Raw genomic sequence first — 23890 nt, 5'->3', positions numbered from 1 at the left:
CATTTATTATATTCTGAAGCTTAGCACACAAGGTGTATAAAATGCTAAGCCAAACACCTCTGACACTCACAGCGGTATAGTGAGGGCTTTTTTGCACTCTTACAGGTAATGACCTGGAGAGCACAAAGGGCTTCGTTTTGGAGGCTGATCTTCAAGCTGGGAGTGGGGGAGTGGGGTGGGGGAGGGGAATCATCCAGAAATAGGAAAGACACCAGACCGAGAAGGCAAGAGAGATTCTTTACAAAAGTGAATCGGATGCTTTTCTGTCCATGTGTTCCATAATCAGACTATCATGGAAATCCAGCCAGCCAGCCAGCCAGCCACCATTGTTTCGCTCCTTTTCTGTTCTCTACATTTTTAACGGCGACGTTCAGAGTTATCCCTAACTCCCCCTGCCAAGTGAGGCCTGTATGTCGCTGTGTGCTGGAGGACACCGTGCTATCCACATCTTGATCTTGGACTGAACAAAACTGGGAGTGTGTTCGTTGCTTGGCTTCATTACCGGTGCACTAAGCACGGCCGAGAGGAGCTACCCCACGTCCGAGGTCAAGGGCAGCGGCCAAGAGTGCCAGGCTGCAACAGCGCAGGAACGGCAGAGAAGAGCTACCGAAGTCTGAGGTCAGGGGCGGCGGCTGGGAGGAGGTACCCCACGCCCCCACGCTGGAGGCCAGGGGCAGCAGCCGGGAGGAGCTACCCAACACCGGAGGCCAGGGGCGGCTGCCGGGAGGACCAACCCCACGTCCAAGGGGTGGTGGCTGCGCAGGCGCAGGAGGGCCTAGAGCAGCTACCCAACGTTGAAGGTCAGGAAGGGCGCTGGTGAGGAGATACCCCTCATCCAAGGTAAGGAGCAGCGGCTGCTGCGCTTTGCTGGAGCAGCTGTGAAGAAATACCCCACGTCCAAGGTAAGAGAAACCCAAGTAAGATGGTAGGTGTTGCAATAGGGCATTAGAGGGCAGACACACTGAAACCATAGTCAGAGAAAACTAGTCAATCTAATCACACTAGGACACGGCCTTGTCTAACTCAATGAAACTAAGCCATGCCCGTGGGCAACCCAAGACGGGTGGGTCATGGTGGAGAGATCTGACAGAATGTGGTCCACTGGAGAGGGGAATGGCAAACCACTTCAGTATTCTTGCCTTGAGAACTCCATGAACAGTATGAAAAGGCAAAATGATAGGATACTGAAAGAGGAACTCCCCAAGTCAGTAGGTGCCCAATATGCTACTGGAGATCACTGGAGAAATAACTCCAGAAACAATGAAGGGATGGAGCCAAAGCAAAAAGAATACCCAGCTGCGGATGTGACTGGTGATAGAAGCAAGGTCCGATGCTGTAAAGAGCAATATTGCATAGGAACCTGGAATGTTAGGTCCATGAATCAAGGCAAATTGGAAGTGGTCAAACAAGAGATGGCAAGAGTGAATGTCGATATTCTAGGAATCAGTGAACTGAAATGGACTGGAATGGGTGAATTTAACTCAGATGACCATTATATCTACTACTGCGGGCAGGAATCCCTCAGAAGAAATGGAGTAGCCATCATGGTCAACAAAAGAGTCTGAAATGCAATACTTGGATGCAATCTCAAAAACGACAGAATGATCTCTGTTTGTTTCCAAGGCAAACCATTCAATATCACAGTAATCCAAGTCTATGCCCCAACCAGTAACACTGAAGAAGCTGAAGTTGAATGGTTCTGTGAAGACCTACAAGACCTTTTAGAACTAACACCCAAGAAAGATGTCCTTTTCATTATAGGGGACTGGAATGTAAAAGTAGGAAGTCAAGAAACACCTGGAGCAACAGGCAAATTTGGCCTTGGAATACGGAACGAAGCAGGGCAAAGACTAATAGAGTTTTGCCAAGAAAGTGCACTGGTCATAGCAAACACCCTCTTTCAACAACACAAGAGAAAACTCTACACATGGACATCACCAGATGGTCAACACCGAAATCAGATTGATTATGTTCTTTGTAGCCAAAGATGGAGAAGCTCTATACCGTCAACAAAAACAAGACCGGGAGCTAACTGTGGCTCAGATCATAAACTCCTTATTACCAAATTCAGACTTAAATTGAAGAAAGTAGGGAAAATCACTAGACCGTTCAGGTATGACCTAAATCAAATCCCTTATGATTATACAGTGGAAGTGAGAAATAGATTTAAGGGCTTAGATTTGATAGATAGAGTGCCTGATGAACTATGGAATGAGGTTCGTGACATTGTACAAGAGACAGGGATCAAGATATCCCCATGGAAAAGAAATGCAGAAAAGCAAAATGGCTGTCTGGGGAGGCCTTACAAATAGCTGTGAAAATAAGAGAAGTGAAAAGCAAAGGAGAAAAGGAAAAATATAAGCATCTGAATGCAGATCTCCAAAGAATGACAAGAAGAGATAGGAAAGCCTTCCTCAGTGATCAATGCAAAGAAATAGAGGAAAACAACAGAATGGGAAAGACTAGAGATCTCTTCAAGAAAACCAGAGGTACCAAAGGAACATTTCATGCAAAGATGGGCTCGATAAAGGACAGAAATGGTATGGACCTAACAGAAGCAGAAGATATTAAGAAGAGGTGGCAGGAATACACAGAAAAACTGTACAAAATAGAGCTTCCCAACCCAGATAATCACGATGGTATGATCACTCACCTAGAGCCAGACATCCTGGAATGTGAAGTCAAGTGGGCCTTAGAAAGCATCACTACAAACAAAGCTAGTGGAGGTGATGGAATTCCAGTTGAGCTATTTCAAATCCTGAAAGATGATGCTGTGAAAGTGCTGCACTCAGTATGCCAGCAAATTTGGAAAACTCAGCAGTGGCCACAGGACTGGAAAAGGTCAGTTTTCATTCCAATTCCAAAGAAAGGCAATGCCAAAGAATGCTCAAACTACTGCACAATTGCACTCATCTCACACGCTAGTAAAGTAATGCTCAAAATTCTCCAAGCCAGGCTTCAGCAATACATCAACCACGAACTTCCTGATGTTCAAGCTGGATTTAGAAAAGGCAGAGGAACCAGATATCAAATTGCCAACATCCACTGGATCATCAAAAAAGCAAGAGAGTTCCAGAAAAACATCTACTTCTGCTTTATTGACTATGCCAAAGCCTTTGACTGTGTGGATCACAATAAACTGTGGAAAATTCTTCAAGAGATGGGAATACCAGACCACCTGATCTGCCTCTTGAGAAATCTGTATGCAGGTCAGGAAGCAACAGTTAGAACTGGACATGGAACAACACACTGGTTCCAAATAGGAAAAGGAGTACGTCAATGCTGTATATTGTCACCCTGCTTATTTAACTTCTATGCAGAGGACATCATGAGAAACGCTGGACTGGAAGAAACACAAGCTGGAATCAAGATTGCCAGGAGAAATATCAATAACCTCAGAGATGCAAATGACACCACCCTTATGGCAGAAAGTGAAGAGGAACTAAAAAGCCTCTTGATGAAAGTGAAAGTGGAGAGTGAAAAAGTTGGCTTAAAGCTCAACATTCAGAAAACGAAGATCATGGCATCCGGTCCCATCACTTCATGGGAAATAGATGGGGAAACAGTGGAAACAGTGTCAGACTTTATTTTTTTGGGCTCCAGAATCACTGCAGATGGTGACTGCAGCCATGAAATTAAAAGACGCTTACTCCTTGGAAAGAAAGTTATGTCCAACCTAGAAAGCAGAGACATTATTTTGCCAACAAAGGTTCGTCTAGTCAAGGCTATGGTTTTTCCTGTGGTCATGTATGGATGTGAGAGTTGGACTGTGAAGAAAGCTGAGCGCCGAAGAATTGATGCTTTTGAACTGTGGTGTTGGAGAAGACTCTTGAGAGTCCCTTGGACTGCAAGGAGATCCAACCAGTCCATTCTGAAGGAGGTCAGCCCTGGGATTTCTTGGGAGGGAATGATGCTGAAGCTGAAACTCCAGTACTTTGGCCACCTCATGCGAAGAGCTGACTCATTGGAAAAGACTCTGATGCTGGGAGGGATTGGGGGCAGGAGGAGAAGGGGACGCCAGAGGATGAGATGGCTGGATGGCATCACTGACTCGATGGACGTGAGTCTGAGTGAACTCCGGGAGTTGGTGATGGACAGGGAGGCCTGGCGCGCTGTGATTCATGGGGTTGCAAAGAGTCGGACACAACTGAGCGACTGAACTGAACTGAACAGGTAATGACAAATATTAAAGTTCTTCAGAATTTAAAATTAGTCTTCCACTGATTTCTGGCCTTTACAAGTCGAATGAGGACTTTTCATTTATTTGAATCATTGTCTCCTTGTGAACAGTGTGTCATTTTTCTCTGGATGCCTTCAAGTGTATGCTTTATTATTGACCATCCGGAGATTGATATGATATGCCCAGGCAATATTTAATTTGAGTTTTGTACGGACTCTGGATTTTATAGTAATTTTCAGTATGCATTGATATTTTTATCTTCAGTTCAGTCCCTCAGTCGTGTTTGACTCTTTGCAACCCCATGGCCAGGCATCTTTGTCCATCACCAACTCTTAAAGCCTGCTCTAACTCATGTCTATTGAGTCGGTGATGCCATCCAACCATCTCATCCTCTGTCATCCCCTTCTCCTCCTGCCTTCAGTCTTTCATAGCATCAGGGTCTTTTCCAAGAAATCAATTCTTTGCATCATGTGGCCAAAGTATTGGAGCTTCAGCATCAGTCCTTCCAATGAACATTCAGGACTTATCTCCTTTAGGATGGACTGCTTGGTCTCCTTTCTGTCCAAAGGACTCTCAAGAGTCTTCTCCAACACCACAGTTCAAAAGCATCAATTCTTCGGCACTCAGCTTTCTTTATAGTCCAACTCTCACATCCATACATGACCACTGGAAAAACCATAGCCTTGACTAGACGGACCTTTGTTGGCAAAGTAATGTCTCTGCTTTTCAATATGCTGTCTAGGTTGGTCATAGCTTTTCTTCCTAGGAGCAAGCATCTTTTAATTTCATGGCTGCAGTCACCATCTGCAATGAGTCTGTCACTGTTTCCATTGTTTCCCCATATATTTCCCATGAAGTGATGTGACTGGATGCCATGATCTTAGTTTTTTGAATGCTGAGTTTTAAGCCAGCTTTTTCAATCTTCTTTTTCAACTTAATCAAGAGGCTCTTTAGTTTCTCTTCACTTTCTGCCATAAGGGTGATGTCATCTGCATATCTGAGGTTATTGATATTTCTCCCAGCAATCTTGATTCCAGCTTGTGCTTCATCTAGCCCAGCATTTCACATGATGTATTCTGCATAAAAATTCTATAAGCAGGGTGACAATATACACCCTTGACATACTCCTTTGACAATTTTGAGCCAGTCCATTGTTCCATGTCCAGTTCTAACTGTTGCTTCTTGACCTGCATATGGGTTTCTCAGGAGGCAGGTCAGGTGGTCTGGTATTCCCATTTCTTTAAGAATGTTTACAGTTTGTTGTGATCCACACAATCAAAGGCTTTGGCATAGTCAGTAAAGCAGAAGTAGATGTTTTTCTGGAATTCTCTTGCTTTCTATGATCCAACAGATATTGGAAATTTGATCTCTGATTCCTCTGCCTCCTCTAAATCCAGCTTAAACATCTGAAAGCTCTCAGTTCACATTCTGTTGCAGCCTAGCTTGGAGAATTTTGAGCATTACTTTGCTAGCATGTGAGATGAGTGCAATTGTGCAGCAGTTTGAGCATTCTTTGGTATTGCCTTTCTTTGGGACTGGAATGAAAACTGACCTTTTCCAGTCCTGTGGCCACTGCTGAGTTTTCCAAATTTGCTGGCATACTGAGTACAGAACTTTCATAGCATCATCTGTTAGGATTTGAAATAGGTCAGCTGGAATTCCATCACCTCTACTAGCTTTGTTTGTAGTGATGCTTCCTAATGCCCACTTGACTTCGCATTCCAGGATGTCTGGTTCTAGGTGAGTGATCACACCATTGTGGTTATCTGGGTCATTAAGGTCTTAGCATGCAATTAATTTGTCTATGCTTGAACTTCGTGGTCTGTCATGCTTCTCACTGGTTCATATGTCTATTAAGAATGCTTCAGTCTGTAGCACTCTGTTTCAGGAGTCAGTCTGAGACATGAACATTGTTTATACACAGAATTAGAACTTCTCTTTTTTGGCTTTCTCCATTCCCTATGTTCACCCAATATCTGACATTTTTCCATAAATCTTTCACTTAGAAATAAATTGACTTCTCGGCTTCCCTCTGTCCTCACCACAATTGTAGGGCCACAGAAACAAATAACTCATGATGTACTTCTTACTTACTCCATTTTCAACTCTTTTCCAAAGTCTGCATGCCTTGATCACTTTCCAGAGCTCTTCAGTAATTGACATTATTGTTTTGCCAGAGTTACTATTGTTATCTATGGAAGGGTCAATATTTTTTAAGCAGATCATCATCCTAAGACAAAAACAGGACTATCTTTCTCCACTTGTGCCATGGTTTCTATTTATCTGTTAGAATTCCTCATCAATTCAGACACATTGCCCAATTTTCCACAAGATCCTTTAATATATATGTCTTAGTTTATAGTAAAGTGTTAGTCACTCAGTCACATCTGACTCTTTGTGACCCCATGGATCGTAACCTGCCAGGCTCCTCTGTCCATGGAATTCTCCAGGCAAGACTACTAGAGTGGTTTGCCATTCCCTTCTCCAGGGGATCTTCCTGACCCAGGGATCAAATCTGGGTCTCCTGCATTGCAGGCAGATTCTTTACCCTCTGAGCCACCAGGCAAGACCTAGTCATAGTAGAAGCTTTGTCGGTTTATCTTAATGCCTGCAGATCTCTGGGTCTCTTTCTATTAATTCTTTCTTCTCTGTTATTTACATGTTATATATTCTTTCTTCTTTGCATGCATTATAACTCGATATTATGTATTCAGTTCTGTTCAGTTCTGTTCAGTTGCTCAGTTGTGTCCGACTCTTTGCGACCCCATGAATCACAGCATGCCAGGCCTCCCTGTCCATCACCAACTCCTGAAGTTCACTCAGACTCACGTCCATTGACTCAGTGATGCCATCCAGCCATCTCATCCTCTGTCACCCCCTTCTCCTCCTGCCTCCAATCCCTCCCAGCATCAGAGTCTTTTCCAATGAGTCAGCTCTTCGCATGAGGTGGCCAAAGTACTGGAGTTTCAGCTTTAGCATCAGTCTTTCCATAGAAATCCCAGGGCTGATCTCTTTCAGAATGGACTGGTTGGATCTCCTTGCAGTCCAGGGGACTCTCAAGAGTCTTCTCCAACACCACAGTTCAAAAGCATCAATTTTTCGGCACTCAGCTTTCTTCACAGTCCAATTCTCACATCCATACATGACCACTGGAAAAACTATAGCCTTGAATAGCTGGACCTCTGTTGGCAAAGTAATGTCTCTGCTTTTGAATGTGCTACCTAGGTTGGTCATAACTTTCCTTCCAAGTATTATGTATTATATTGTATTAACTTGATATTATATTCTATTAAATTGATGTTATATATATAATAGTATATTGTATATATATATTATGTATATAATATTATTGTATTATAACTTGATATTATGCTGAGCTGTATCTGTAAAAAAATGGCAGAAGAAAATAATATACACTCCAGAAAAGGACATGCCATGTTCCTGATTGGCTAGTACCAAAGGCCAAGCCAGTCTAAGCTGCTGCTGAACTGGGTCTGAGCCCTATTACATCCATTGTTAGACTCACTTCACCACATGCTTCAGATATTTGATGGTAGGATCAGGGTTTTATTTTCAGTAGAGCTTTGAGTCTCAGCACTTATGAGACTTTGCATATCTCTTTATAATTGACAGCTCAGCAGCTAACTTTCCAACTTGTGGGAGACCTTTCTCTACATTACAGCCTATCCATTAGCTTTCTTCCCCCCGCCCTCTACCAGGGAATTATCTTTGTTTGCTAGACTTCCTCTGGGCTTTTTTTTTTTTTTTTAGGAGAACTCTCTTCACCCTGCTGCCCTGCTCCTAGCCTTTGTTGGGCCATTTTTATGTCCTTGGTGAGGTCTTGGTGGCCTCAGAGGAATTGCTTTCAGCACTCCTGATCAGTACCTAGCCTTCTGAGGTATGCTATATTTTACTCAGTGCTGTGTGCCTAGAGAGATTTCCTTCATCTTCTGACCTGTCCTGTGTACAGACATGGGGAAATACATCGAAGGGAAGGAATTTATTTCAGCTCTCTTGCCTTCTTGCAGGTTTAAATTCACTAAACTCTGTTCATCCAGTGAAGGCCTGTGGGAAGCTATGGATGCAGACATCATTACTTGGGCTCCTTTAGAGGCTAATCCCTGAAGACATGCCACATGTTGACACTAAGCTCTGGACACAGAGCTAAAAGGGTGGCTGGTTTTTCCACGGGCTTCCCTAGTGACTCAGTCGGTAAACAATCCACCTACAATGTAGGAAACCTGGGTTCAATCCCTGGGTCGGGGAGATCTCCTGGAGAAGGAAATGGCAACCCACTCGAGTATCCTTGCCTGGGAAATCTCTTCCTTACCCCATTTTAAGGTAATCCTTCCTATATCTGCCTGAAAGCAGTTATGGATATCTTTTCCTCTAGGAAAGACAACTTTCTGCATCTTCCGAAAGGTAGTTATTTTAGACTCTGCTTATTCTGCTCAGTAATGATTTGAAAAAAAAAAAAAAAGCTAAATGATTTTTGTCTTCAGTTTGTTCTCATTGTTAGGATGAGCACAAGTGGAACAACAGTTCCATTTGATTTTTTAAAAATTCTAACTCAGAGCAGAATCGTATCCATGGTTTTTTTGTTTGTTTGTTTTCTTATATAGTTGTTTTGCCTAGTTTTATTAGAATATATAAAGACATTAAAAATCTAGTCTTGTACTACCACCATCTTCCCTAAATTCCTGCTTGTTTTATATACTTAATTTATTATAAGAAATGTTTATGTGCTGGAAAAAAATCTGTTGTTTCTCATATTTATTACAAATTTTTGAACAAACATCAAGCTGAATTGAAAAGAACATGCATGATTTCCCAACTTTACATGTGGAAAATTGATTTCTTAATTTTTATATTTAATGTTATAGATATTTTAGAGAAATTATATTCTATATTAATTGGAAAGTATCTCAGTGGTAGATAATCTGTGTGCAATTCAGGAAACACAGGAGATGTGGATTTGATCCCTGGGTGGGGAGGATGCCCTGGAGGAGGAAAAGGCAACCCACTCTAGTATTCTTGCCTGGAAAATCCCATGGATAAAGGGGCCTCATTGGCTACAGCCCATGGGTGGAGTTGAAAAGAGTTGGATACAACTGGGTGACTAAGCATTCACTCACTCATTTCCATTTAGATCTAATTTAAATAATTTATGATATGTATTTCAATCCCTTTATATTTAAGAAAACATTTTAAAACATGACAAATCAAAACATGCAAAGAGAAAAGAAAATTAAAGGAGATAAACTAAAGCTAGAAGTAACATAATATAAAACTAATATAATATAAAAGCTATATTAATATATATGATATATATATAATATATATAATGCATATATAAGTTAAAAGCTAGAAGTAAGGCACATTTAAAACAAAAACCCACAAAATACTTTATTAATAAAATTATATTAGATTTATAGCAATATCTAATATTGCTTAATTGTTCTAAGATTTCTGCCTTTCATTATTCTTCTATCTTTTTTATACCTTTAAGAAATAGCAAAAAGGGACAGATTGGGAGAGTAAGTGTTTAAATGATGTATCAGAGGACTTTCCTGGTGTCCAGTGGTATGACTTTACTTTCCAATGCAGGGAGTGTAGGGTCGATCCCTAGTTGAAGAGCTAAGATCCCACATGCCTCGCATCCAAACAGAAGCAATGTTGTACAAGTTCAATACAGACTTCATAAATGATCCCCATTAAAAAATTCTTATAAAAAGTAAAGAGCAAATGATTTGTTACCACTCCATTTTCTTAGTTCCAGATACACACTTAATTGTCTGCCTGTGATACTGGAATAGTTCTCCCTCGCCAGCTAGCATGACGTTAAGCTTCACCATTAGTGGGCACTCTGATGTGTGATATTCTTGGCAGGCTTCCCCACCTCCCTGTGGGCAGCTTCCTCTGTCACGGAGAGGGTGGGTCCCCAGTAAGCTTCACTCCTAAATGGTATTGCCCCATGGATGGTTGTTTGGCACCTGCTTAGGTGGCTTAACAATGAGTTCTGAAGTGTGACACTTCCCCAGGGGCAGCTTTCCAGCAAGTACTGAAGATGTAGCACTTCACTAACTTCTCCACCTTCCAGGAGGCCACAGCTCTGCCCTCTACAAGGAGGTCTGATTCTCAGCTCTGGGGTCCTGCCACTTTCAGATGTATTTCTAGTTTGGGTGTTTGCATCAGTGCTAGGGCTAGTGACTACTTCATGGAGCCGCTGTTCCTGTATTCTGTAGGATATGCTTTGTAGCTAATCCAAAGCTCCAGTCCCTTGTTTTAAATTAAGGCATAAATTCTGTCTCCTAATAGGACCCTGAGTAATTCAGATGGGAGCACCACTAGTGAAGTGGGACAAGCTCTAGGAAGAGGGCTGTCCATTCTGGTTTACAGAACTCAGAAGGAAGAAGACTATGTTAATAAGCAACATGATTAGAAAATTCTAGGATGGCAATTTTAAGAAGTTGTAAGAATTGAGAAATAAAGCAAACTTAACCTATAAATTCAGATTCTAAAACTTTATATTCAGAGACAAAAGGAAACTTCAGAGAAGTTTTTTATTGGAGATTAGGGATCAAATAACTGGATTAAATACAGAGCTATTCTGAATCACTGAGAATAGGCAGTGTTTCCATTCTTCACATGACTGGAGAATAAGGCAAGTTATCAGGAAACACTGAAGCACAAGGGGAAAGTTCCAGGTACAACTGCTAGAATTACCAGAAATATTTGGTTTCTATACATACATTTGTATATTTTTCATATTTTACATCTTTGGCAGCCAAAGATGGAGAAGCTCTATACAGTCAGCAAATACAAGACCAGGAGCTGACTGTGGCTCAGATCAGGAATTCCTTATTGCCAAATTCAGACTTAAATTGAAGAAAGTAGGGGAAACCACTAGACCATTCAAGTATGACCTAAATCAAATCCCTTAACGATTATACAGTGGAAGTGAGAAATATTTTTAAGGTACTAGATCTGATAAACAGAGTGCCTGATGAACTATGGACAGAGGCTTGTGACACTGTACAGGAGACAGGGATCAAGACTATTACCAAGAAAAAGAAATGCAAAAAAGCAAAATGGCTGTCTGAGGAGGCCTTACAAATAGCTCTGAAAAGAAGAGGACCAAAAAGCAAAGAAGAAAAGAAAACATATACCCAACTGAATGCAGAGATCCAAAGAATAACAAGGAGAGATAAGAAAGCCTTCCTCAGTGATCAGTGCAAAGAAATAGAGGAAAACAATAGAATGGGAAAGACTAGAGATCTCTTCAAGAATATTAGAGATACCAAGGGAGCATTTCCTGCAAAGATAGGTTCAATAAATGACAGGAAAGGTATGGACCTGACAGAAGCAGAAGATATTAAGAAGAGGTGGCAAGAAGACACAGAAGAACTGTAAAAAACAAAGATCTTCATGACCCAGGTAATCTCAATGGTGTGATCACTAACCTAGAGCCAGACATCCTGGAATGTGAAGTCAAGTGGGCCTTAGAAAGCATCACTATGAACAAAGCAAGTGGAGGTGATGGAATTCCAGTTGAGCTATTTCAAATCCTAAAGGATTTGAAAGTGCTGCACTCAATATGCCAGCAAATTTGGAAAACTCAGCAGTGGCCACAGAACTGGAAAAGGTCAGTTTTCATTCCAATCCCAAAGAAAGGCAATGCCAAAGAATGCTCAAACTACCACACAATTGCATTCATCTCACACACTAGTAAAGTAATGTTCAAAATTCTCCAAGCCAGGCTTCAGCAATACATAAACCGTGAACTTCCAGATGTTCAAGCTGGTTTTAGAAAAGGCAGAGGAACCAGAAATCAAATTGCAAACATCCATTGGATCATCGAAAAAGCAAGAGAGTTCCAGAAAAACATCTATTTCTGCTTTATTGACTATGCCAAAGCCTTTGATCGTGTGGATCACAGTAAACTGTGGAAAATTCTTAAAGAGATGGGAATACCAGACCACCTGACCTACCTCCTGAGAAATCTGTGTGCAGATCAGGAAGCAATAGTTAGAACTGGACATGGAACTAATTAGACTCGTTCTAAATAGGAAAAGGAGTACATCAAGGTTATGTATTGCCACCCAGCTTATTTAACTTATATGCAGAGTACATCATGAGAAACGCTGGGCTGGATGAAGCACAAGCTGGAATCAAGATTGCCGGGAGAAATATCAATAACCTCAGATATGAAGATGACACCACCCTTATGGCAGAAAGTGAAGAGGAAGTAAAGAGCCTCTTGATGAAAGTGAAAGAGGAGCGTGAAAAAGTTGGCTTAAACTCAACATTCAGGAAACAAAGATCATGGCATCTGGTCCCATCACTTCCATGCAAATAGATGGAAAAACAGTGGAAACAGTGTCAGACTTTATTTTTTTGGGCTCCAAAATCACTGCAGATGGTGATTGTAGCCATGAAATTAAAAGACGCTTATTCCTTGGAAGGAAAGTTATGACCAACCTAGACAGCATATTGAAAAGTAGAGACATTACTTTGCCAACAAAGGTCCATCTAGACAAGCCTATGGTTTTTCCAGTAGTCATGTATTGATGTGAGAGTTGGACTATAAAGAAAGCTGAACGCCAAAGAATTAATGCTTTTGAACTGTGGTGTTGGAGAAGACTCTTAAGAGTCCCAGACCCTGGTGCTGGAAAAGATGGAAGGTGGGAGAAGAAGGGGACGATAGAGGATGAGATGGTTGGATGGCACCACAGACTCAATCGGCATGAGTTTGAGTAAACTCCAGGAGTTGGCCATGGACAGGGAGATCTGGTGTGCTGCAGTCCATAGGGTCACAAAGAGTCAGACATGACTGAGTGACTGAATTGATCTGTATTTTACATAATTAACATATATGTACAGTGGAAACAGTGTCAGACTTTATTTTGGGGGGCTCCAAAATTACTACAGATGGTGATTGCAGCCATGAAATTAAAAGACACTTACTCCTTGGAAGGAAAGTTATGACCAACCTAGATAGCATATTGAAAAGCAGAGACATTACTTTGCCAACAAAGGTCCATCTAGCCAAGGCTATGGTTTTTCCAGTGCTCATGTATGGATGTGAGAGTTGGACTGTGAAGAAGGCTGAGTGCCGAAGAATTGATGCTTTTGAACTGTGGTGTTGGAGAAGACTCTTGAGAGTCCCTTGGACTGCAAGGAGATCCAACCAGTCCATTCTGAAGGAGATCAGCCCTGGGATTTCTTTAGAGGGAATGATGCTAAAGCTGAAACTCCAGTACTTTGGCCACCTCATGGGAAGAGTTGACTCACTGGAAAAGACTCTGATGCTGGGAGGGATTGGGAGCAGGAGGAGAAGGGGACGCCACAGGATGAGATGGCTGGATGGCATCACTGACTCGACGGACGTGAGTTTGGGTGAACTCCAGGAGTTGGTGATGGACAGGGAGGCCTGGCGTGCTGCTATTCATGGGGTTGCAAAGAGTCGGACATGACTGAGCGACTGAACTGAACTGATGAATGTGAATTTAAGAAAATGTTTGAACAAATGCTCTGAGGTACAAAAAATTAAATTATGTTTCAAAGCAAGGCAAAAACAGAATCATTAGGACTGATGATTCATAGCTGTTGTGTGAAAACAGCAAGAATGCCTTAGTGCTAACAGTAATGGTGTTAATTTTGATAACGAACGTATTTTCTACCCAAGTTTCGAATGGGATCAGATTAAGCTGGTAGGTGGAGATTCAATCGTCTCCAGAGTAGTGGTGGAGGGCTGGACACTGTGGAGGCTGAAAAACAACTGGGTGCCACACGAGACGGTTTCCTCCTCATGAAAAGTTCTTATGACAGTCTGCTAAAAATAATGAGAAAAGAAGTAAATGTGCCAAAATGGCTTCTTGATGTCTGTGATGAATCTAAGAATATGAATCAAGGCTTCTTATACCTAATGTTGGAATTGGAAAAAAAAAAAAAGCCGTTTGTCCAGTTGCCCAGTATGCCAACTGGGTTTTGTTCTTTGCAACTTTTGCAATGTTGGCCTAGAAATCCTGGATCTACTTTCTTTGGTACCTAAATATTCTGGACTTACTATATTCAAACAGAACCACAAATGCCTTCTGTGGCAAGCCTGAACCTTTTAGTTGGCAATAAAATTGACAAGAGAGATTGTGTTGTAATTAATAATCTTTTCGACAATTACTTATTTTGTATATCTGGATGCATTAGGACCACGACACTGTATTAAACAAGGAAGACATGGACCTGCTTCTTAGGGTGTATGATCTTTGGGAGATGAGTCTCAAATATATGAAGTTCAATCCAGGCTTAAAAACTATTCTTGGGTGTTTAGGAAGAAATTTCAGGATTACTAAAGTATGCTTATTGCATAGAATTTGATTATGTCTAGAAAACTATTTCATGATTATTAATTTTAAAAACTGTCTAACAGAGCCCATGAAATGAGCAGTAGGCATTAGAGATTCTTGTCTATCATTTAGTTACTTAGCTCTTTTGCAAATGTTTCTGTACACCAACGATGGGGTATATAAGGAGACGGCCAGGATTCCATCTTCCTAGTTGTACAAAGCCCTTGGTCATTGTAAAGTCAAACGCACTCTCTTTAAAATTCCAATGATTTCCCATCATAAAAAGATATTCTCCAAAGTAACTTCAAATCTCCACTGAACAAATTAAATAGCAGTTTCCATTACTAAAACTAAAATAAATCTCTTACTCAATAGGTATCTTATCATTATACAGGATGAATTATTATACAGGATGAGTAAGTGGGTGATTGAGAAAAAATGAAGCATTTTAGGAAGTCTTTTTTGGTGAACTTTATCCAGTCTTTACATGAATATCTTGCTCCAGAGAACAGCACGTTCCATTGTGTCAGAGGCTACTGAGTGAGTAGTAATCTAATTTAACTAAACAACTTGTAAATTTAGAAAGACACCCTGGAAACTGAGCAAAATTATCATTATATTAATATTTTTGACTCAATTAGGTGATTTTGTTGACTATATTGATCAAATTAATTGCCTAGCTTTTAGTTTTGTTTTTTCATCCTGTGAAAACTTCCAGAATAACCAATGGCATAAAATCATGAAGTGATTTTCACATGGAGGAAACCAATAAAATTAAAAGTGACAAGGACAAGAATTGCAAGACATGTGATTTAGAAATTAACACATTTAAATTGTAAATCAATGAATAGCCTCTATGTGGGATATATTAAAATGACCATAATGATGTCGTAAGAAGCCAATAATTAAATTAGACAAATACTGCTGTGCCTTGCTTATTGTCCTTGGGTAATGAAAGGATATTTAGCTATTTTAATTTTCTCTTAAGGCAGATATAGTAAAGTCACATTTTACTTATCCTGCGTATTTTGCTACTTTTTGAAATAGCATATTTAAACAAGAGAAGATATCACATGACCACCTTTGAATGGTGTGGGAAGGTTCTGTGTCCTTAGGTGCTTTTTCTCAGGGCATTGATATTTTCACTGGTTGAAATCCTGCCAAGCTAACACAGATCTTAATTCCTTTAGAACCTTTATATTTTAACTGTGGCCTAAGGACAAGCAGCACTGTTATGACCTAGAATCTTTTCAGAACTGTGGAATTTTAGGTCCCATCCCAGATGTACTCAACCATCACCTTCATTTTAACAAGATCCCTGGAAGCTGTGTATATACAATAAAAGTTATAGTATGGATTTTCCTTCTCATTCCTGCTTCATTTAAATAAATATAGACCTTTCTAATGAAACAAATGATCATTGAGCATAAACTATATAGCATACACTGGGCAATGGAGACGTGAGCCAAATCACATTGTTCTAAATACACAGCCCTATGTCTATGGGAAGACTCGACTATGTTCCCTAAAATGAAATTTTGTCTTCCTGTCACACTGGAAGTGCCTGATCATTGACAACTCTTCAAGTCCTACTAGCTTTTTCAATTGATCCTTTTCAGACAGAATTGAGGATGTCTTTATTTGGAAGTTGAGCTTTGACACTCCAATGCTCTAGGATTTTGAAAAGAATGGAAAGCGGGCTTTTGTCACATAAAATAAAATGATGAGCTTCAAGAGACATGGTTTCTGGACCTGCAACCTCAACTACTTAGCATAAGACATACTTCATATTTGACTTTATATTTCACATGCTAAGATCCTTGACTGGCACTTAATAAGTATACAATTATACTTTTGTTTAAAAAAATAATTAATGAATCAACCTTAAGAGTGGATCTTAAGCAATCATTTAGTCTCATTGGGTTTTAGGTTTTATTAAACTTAATATTTTTAAAATATCTTCCAGATCTAGGATTCTGTGAGTTCTGCTATTGTTGAATGCAGTGACGTTGGGGAGAGGAAAGTACCACTGTTTTACACTGCAAATTGTTTATAAGTTTCCATTTAAATAATACATAAAAAGGAAAACTTAAAACTATTTTGTCTTTTAAAAAATACATATATATTTTGCCCATTTCCTTGCATGGCTTCTTTTTTGATTCTTTTATCATGTGTAGACAAAGGCAGAAGTAATAAATAGGCTAAAAGTTAATGATAATTAAGACTTTAACTTGTTGAATATTTTATTTTGTTTCTTTTGCTTGTTGCTGATGTTGGCAGTGGAGGTCAGTCAGACATTGAAAAGAATCCAAGTTCAGAGAATCTCAAGGATGCTTCTTCCGTGGAATAACACATTTGCAATCAGTGACCTCTTCAAAGGACCATACAAGCAAATTCAAAATGTGTTTGCCGCTACCTTAACTTATGCATTTAGTAGGACTTGGATGAGATCCTATTTATGTATACTGCATTTCTACTAGATCTACTGAATGGCAGTAAAGCAGTTAATATAAATTGTCATACTCAACAAAAAGCTACTATTCCACTGTCTCTCTGTTGTTTTGGCCTCCAGTGAAACACTGCAATTAGGTTGTAGCATCACATTTCAAAAGAGATATAGAATAGAGAGTCCAGAGGAGAGCTACAAAGATGATAAAGGGTTTGGAAAATAAGACCCATGTGAAAGGTTCAGGGAAGTGGGCATGTTCTGTGTGGAGAGGAGACTGGAGGGAAACATACTGTCTGCAGATTCGTTTAGGGATGTTATAAAGAGGACTGGGACCAATTCTCATTAGTCAATGAGGACAGAACAAGAAGTAATAGGCTTCAATTCCGCAAGGGAAAATTTAGGTTAAATATAAGTACTAACTTTATAACAATATGAATAGTTGGGAATGGCACCAGCTGCCAGGGGAGGCTGTGGAATCACCATCATTGGAGAGATTCAAGGCTGAAACCCCATATCCATTGATCAAAAATGACTTAGTAATAATAAAATCAATTCCACTGTGATTCACTGGGATAGATTAGTGCCCCAGCATAGGTCCTTCCAACTCAAATGATTATATGATTAAGATACCAGCACTCAAGGGGAATTGATCTGTGTATAAGGAAGGGAAGAGAAACTTTACAAGCCACAGCTGTAAATCTGAAAATTAAGTAATCCAAGATGTTTAACTAAGGGAGAAACTGAAGCTGTTTAGGAGATGTGCAGGGAGACTAAATTAAAGAGTGTAGCCTTTACCCTAAAACATTAATCTGACTTTTGTCAGTGTTCCAAATGGAAACACTGAGACCTATGGCATTATTAATTTTCCTGGTTGGTATTTAACTGGTATGCTGCAACAATATTTTAATTTATCAATCAGAATTTAGAATTTTCTCATGATCAGAAAGAAAACTGAAAGTAGAATAATTCTTAAGAAAATAATTTTTCCACATCATATTTAGGGTCTTTTATTTATTAAAAAAAAAACATTTAAATACTATTTTTGCTTCACATACACCTGAGAGTTTTACTCGATGGGTATACAACTCTAAGATTCACGATCCACGTAATTCAATCCCAGCGTGGGCCCAAAATTACCAATTCAATTTTTTAATCTTAAAATTGATTTCCCCATCTGTGATTCCCAGAGTGACTTTCAGTATTAGCCACAGCATTCTATTTCTCCATGCTCTCTGCCTTATCACATTGCCTCTTGCCAACACTGCAGTAGTAATTTTGAATCTTTGAAAAGGCAGTATTTAATTTTTTAGTTCGATTTCCCCCTCTCCACCTTTCCAGTTTACCTTTAAGAAAAAAACACACTGCCGTTGGCTCCCCTGAGTAGACTGTGTTATTACTACCATCCACATCATCAGAGTTACCGCGCCTGCTGTAGTAGATCATCTCTGCGCTGTCATGGTGATGATATATGATGGAAAAAGCCATCCATCTCAAGATTCGAGGCACAAAGCCTGGAGCAATAATGAGGGAGCCCAGCACAGGCCTGGCATGCACAGCAGTGGACATTCCCCCCCAAATAAAAGTGGACTACTCTGTAAACTGAGAATCTTTAGATGGAAAGGAAAAGCCCTGGAAGAATTTTTTTTTTTTCTTTGCTTAGAGACCTTTTATATCTCCCAAAACATTAAAAAATATAGGTTCCTGAATTAAAAACCTTTCAAAGCTCCTCACTGCCATTCTCTCCTTTTTTTTTTTTTTGTTCTATCTCTTGTATATATTTTCCTCTTTTTATTCCTCTGCTGCTACCCCAAACTCAGGCTCTGAGTATCTTTCTCTGGTCTATTGAAGTGTTCGCTTCACCCTGTTTCTCTCTAATATACCTTTCTTACCACAGCTAAACAAATCCTGGTAAATGCTATGCTCCTCACAACACTCTTCTAATCAGAGAGTATAAACTCTTCTTCATGCTTTATCAGATAGAGTTCACATTCCTGTGCTTGATATTCAAGGCCCTGTAAAATTTAGCTTAAGCTTGATTTTCTAGCTGTAAGGTCCCCTACATTGCCAAATAGGACTCTTGGTCTTCCAGGATTTGCTTTCCTATCCATATGCTCCCTTGACGAGCAGGACACCTGGTATTTCAGAATATGTTTTGACTTTTTATGTCTTTATTCCTTGCTAGACTCTTCACCTGAGATGCAAGGTAAATAATAAGGCAAGCTTTATTGCAAACTGTGCCTGAATTCAAATGTACTGGTTATGACCTAGGACAAATAACTTTGTCTCTCCGCCCTTAGTTTCTTCACCAGTAAAATGGGAATAACAATGTTAATTCAAAAATCCTTGTGAGGAATGAATGAAAAAATGTGTATAAAGCATTTAGTACATGGCAGTCAACAAAGGCAGCTTCTGTTGTACTGTCTTGATATTATTATTAATATTTGAGTTCATTCTTTAATGGAATTCAAATGCTACCTTCTCTGTGAGGCTTTTTGATCTCATTTTCCATTTCAATTTAGTGTTCCTTCTTCTATCATAATATAGCATTTTTACATGACATCTGTTATATCCTGCCATCTCTTATACTTTACATGTAGGAAAGCAAAGTTCTCCCAAAATGTCTTGGTGGTAGAAACTGTATCTCTTATCTGTCTTCCATATCAACAATAAATGATCAATACATGATTGGGTATTCAACATATTTTCTGAGTGAATCATTGCTTTTAAATGTTCCTTGTCTTAGTGCCAGCATAGAGAGCTTTCGGATTTTCCTGGAACAATATCTAACTATGATGGATTAAAACTCAAGCACATGTTGGTTGGCAGGACAGACTAGGGCAATCGGCTGTTGAGCTCTTAGGATGAAAGTCAAGTTAAAGCTAGTTTGTGGTAAGACTCACATTCTACCTTCATCTTTTAAATATAATTTTATGGAAAAAAATACAAAACTCTTAAAGTCTACTGGTGTATACTAATTTAAGTAATTGCATTTCTTCGAGCTGCTCTGTACTTAGTGGTGCTATTTCTAAACCCAAGCAACTGGCATTCTGGTAAGCTTGTCCTCATTTCAGGTTTTAGTCCTTTAATTTTAATCTACTTGGCTATAAGAAATCTATCTACAACTCTACAACATGAAAAGTGCATCCTTTTGAAGGTTTCTTAAGTACTTTCTATAAATTAATTCCCCCCAAAACATATTTATCAACTAAGTTTATTTTTTCTTATCCAAGTTAAACATTGATTACCAGTAAAATGGAAGTGGGGCTAGAAGGAAAATAATTTTTTCTTTAATTAGTCAATCAATTATTAACAATATAGCACTTATGCTTTTAAGATCACTGTGGTCAGCAGGGCTGTTTAAGTCAAAGATTAACCCCTTTTCTACTTTTGCATTACTGGTCACTCTATGTCACTACTGTATGATGCTGCCTGTCTGCCAGTCTCGTCCACCAGCACTTTCTCCCATTTTCTGCTTCAGCAGGTTGACCTCTGCGACTTCCTGCCAGGCTTCATAGACTTTGCCTGTGCTCTTTCCTTTCTGCACTTAAAACACTTACCCTCCATCGCTGTTGCTGTCATTTAGTAGCTCAGTCATGGCCGACTCATTTGCAGCTCCATGAACTGGAGCCCACCAGGCTCCTCTGTCCATTGGATTTCCCAGGCAAGAATCCTAGGATGGGTTGCCATTTCCTTCTCAGGGGACCTTCCCAACCCAGGGATTGAACTCGTAACTCCTGCATGAGCAGGCGGATTCTTTACCATTTGAGCTCCCAGGGACGCCCCTGCATCCCATTACTTTCTTCCTCAGAAAAGCCTTGCCTAACTTATATTACTCCCCACTCCACTGATCAGCCTAGATTAATTTCCAGTGCTGAAAACATGCTGTCCTTCTCCTTTAAGATATGTAATACAATTGAAATAAAAATAATTTGTTTACACACTTGCTTAAGATATATTCCTGGGTAAAACCTAAACTCAATGAGTGAAGAGAATATATTTGCCTTACTTACATTTGTATCCCCAAGGCCTAGCAAAGAAAAAGCCCTCAATAAAATTTTCTTGAGTGAATGGAGACAGTGTATCATTAAACTGATTATTTCCCAGTGAAAAGTCAGGCAATGGACCATCCATTCCTCCTATCATCTGCTGATATTTAAACAAACAAACAAAAATCCCTCTTATTTCTGCAAAGACAACATAAAAATCTTGCAGAGACTTTTATTTACTATCTTAAAATGAACAAGATAAACGAGGCAAAAAAGAAAAATAATCACCCCAAAAAAAGCAAGCAAAAAAAACAAACAAAAAAAACCTTTGTTTGCTTAGATTCAAAATGGGGGAATTATCACTTAAATGGCACTAACATTCTGTAGGTAACTTAACATAATTTTGAGCCAGGAAATACACTAAGAATAATTTTTCTTACTTATGGGGGGACACTTATGTCTGTAAAGCTCTTCCTGATTGGTAAGATTTTTTTTTATTTGAAGTATAGCTAATTTAGGATTTTAAATAGCTTAGCAGGAATTCTGTGACCTCCACTAGCTTTGTTCAAAGTAATGTTTCCTAAAGTCACTTGACTTCATACTCCAGGATGTCTGACTCTACGTGAGTGACCAGACTATCATGATTATCCAGGTCATTAAGACCTTTCCTATATTGTTCTTCTGTGTATTCTTGCCACCTCTTCTTAATCTCTTCTGCTTCTGTTAGGTCCTTACTGTTTTTGTCCTTTATTATGCCCATTCTTGCATGAAATGTTCCCTTAATATCTTCAGTCTTCTTGAAGAGATTTCTAGTTATTTGTCTAATGATTATAAATTTCACCATCTAAATGAGAGCTTTCATATCTCTGATTATCAGAAAAAAAGTGTTTATCTGATGTGTGAGCTTCAAATATCTGGCCGACACAACTCTTCTGTGTTGCTTTAATTGTCTGAATGTAACTGCTTTTATTTCTTCAGTGTTAGGGTGGATGGGGGTTGGGGAGCAGATAACAAATGGGGCTGTGCATCCTTGGGTGGGCTCCATTCCTAGGAACAAATTTTTCCCACCTCTACTTTTTGTATAGAGATTTTTAACATAGGCTTCTCAAGCTTGAATATGCAATAAAGAATATTTGCCTGAGTCACATCGAATAACTAAATCATTAAACTTACTGTATGGAGAGTATTGTCAATAATGAAATTCTACATGAGTTTATTGTTGTCCCTCCTGACATTCAAACTAAGAGCTTTTTGGAAAAAGATTGTTATAAGTGAGTAATGACAAGCAGGAAATAATGCATGTTCCTTGGTTAGAGGTAGATAAGGCCCTGGCTAAGTCTTGCTGTCATGACACATTTCATGCTATTGTCTTCTGTTTCCCTCCTCTTACTGTGTATATAGTGAAGTTTCTGCCTATTAGTTACAAATATGGTCTGTGCCAGATTCAGTTCTGGGCAATCTCTTTTCAAGAAGTTTGGCGTTGAGCAAATTACCACTGTGTATGTTGTCTGCCTTATTTGATCACTAAGAGGCCTCCCTGGTGGCTCAGATGTAAAGAATCTGCTTGCAATGCAGGAGACTTGTGTATGATCCTTGGGTCTGGAAGATCCCCTGGAGAAGGGAATGGCTAACCACTTCAGTATTCTTGCCTGGAGAACTCCATGGATAGAGGAGCCTGGTGGGCTACGGTCATGGTGTCACAAAGAGTCGGACACGACTCTTTCACTTTTCCAGTACCTACTTCACAGAACAAAATAAGGTCATCAATGAAATCTTCGGGAGAAGGCAATGGCAACCCACTCCAGTACTGTTGCCTGGAAAATCCCATGGACGGAGGAGCCTGGTGGGCTGCAGTCCATGGGGTCGCTAAGAGTCAGACACGACCGAGCGACTTCACTTTCACTTTCCACTTTCATGCATTGGAGAAGGAAATGGCAACCCACTCCAGTGCTCTTGCCTGGAAAATCCCATGGATGGAGGAGCCTGGTTGGCTACAGTCCATGGGGTCGCTAAAAGTCAGACACGACTGAGCGACTTCACTCTCACTTTTCACTTTCCTGCGTTGGAGAAGGAAATGGCAACCCACTCCAGTGTTCTTGCCTGGAGAATCCCATGAACGGAGAAGCCTGGCGGGCTGCCGTCTATGGGGTCGCAGGGAGTCGGACACGACTGAAGCGACTTTGCAGCAGCAGCAGCAGCATCGTGTGAAATCTTCAGCATAGTGCCTTACAGGTATTAAGTGCTAAGTATTAGCTATGCTTATTGCACATGCTGTGGATTTTAGTTTTATGTCCTCGCCACAAAATTTTATGCAGTCATCTCTTTTCCTTACACTCATTATTTTAAAAATTCTTTTGCAATTTCTCTCTCCAGTTATCTCACTCTTTTAGGTCAGTCTAGGCACGGCTGCTGCTATTCTTTGCACAAACAGACTTTTGGGCATCTCTCATTTCATGGAGTTTCTTCATTACAATGCTGCATGTAGGTTCACTGTTCTCATTGTGATCCCCTCTTTCCCTCTTCCCTCAAGACTGTGTGTTCTACAGCCACCAAAGGCCTTTCCATAGTCTGACTCCCAGAGTCTGCTTTCCTGGCTCTGCATGGCTCCCATGCCTAAATTGACTACTCCAAAAATCTCTCTCTTTCTAACCAACAGTGAGAAGAACTATATAATTACTACAGAAAAATCCCATAGTCTGACAGTGCTGAAGGGAAGGTAATTACTCCTTGGAAAAAATATATATGTACAGATATTAGTAAAACTATCAGATCCAATAACAGTGTTTAGTCTCCAAGTGCTTTTTAGGTTCTGATTTTAAATCATCCCAACATAACTATGCTGCAGAATCAAGAAGTTGTTTTCTTGTTTCTCCTCTACTACTGTTTGAAAGACAAGATTGAAATGGAGCAGGACCCTATGATCCTGCCT

The sequence above is a fragment of the Bos taurus genome, chromosome 6, assembly GCF_002263795.3.
Source record: "Bos taurus isolate L1 Dominette 01449 registration number 42190680 breed Hereford chromosome 6, ARS-UCD2.0, whole genome shotgun sequence".
Taxonomy (NCBI): Eukaryota; Metazoa; Chordata; class Mammalia; order Artiodactyla; family Bovidae; genus Bos; species Bos taurus.
Note: the sequence above shows the minus strand (reverse complement) of the source record.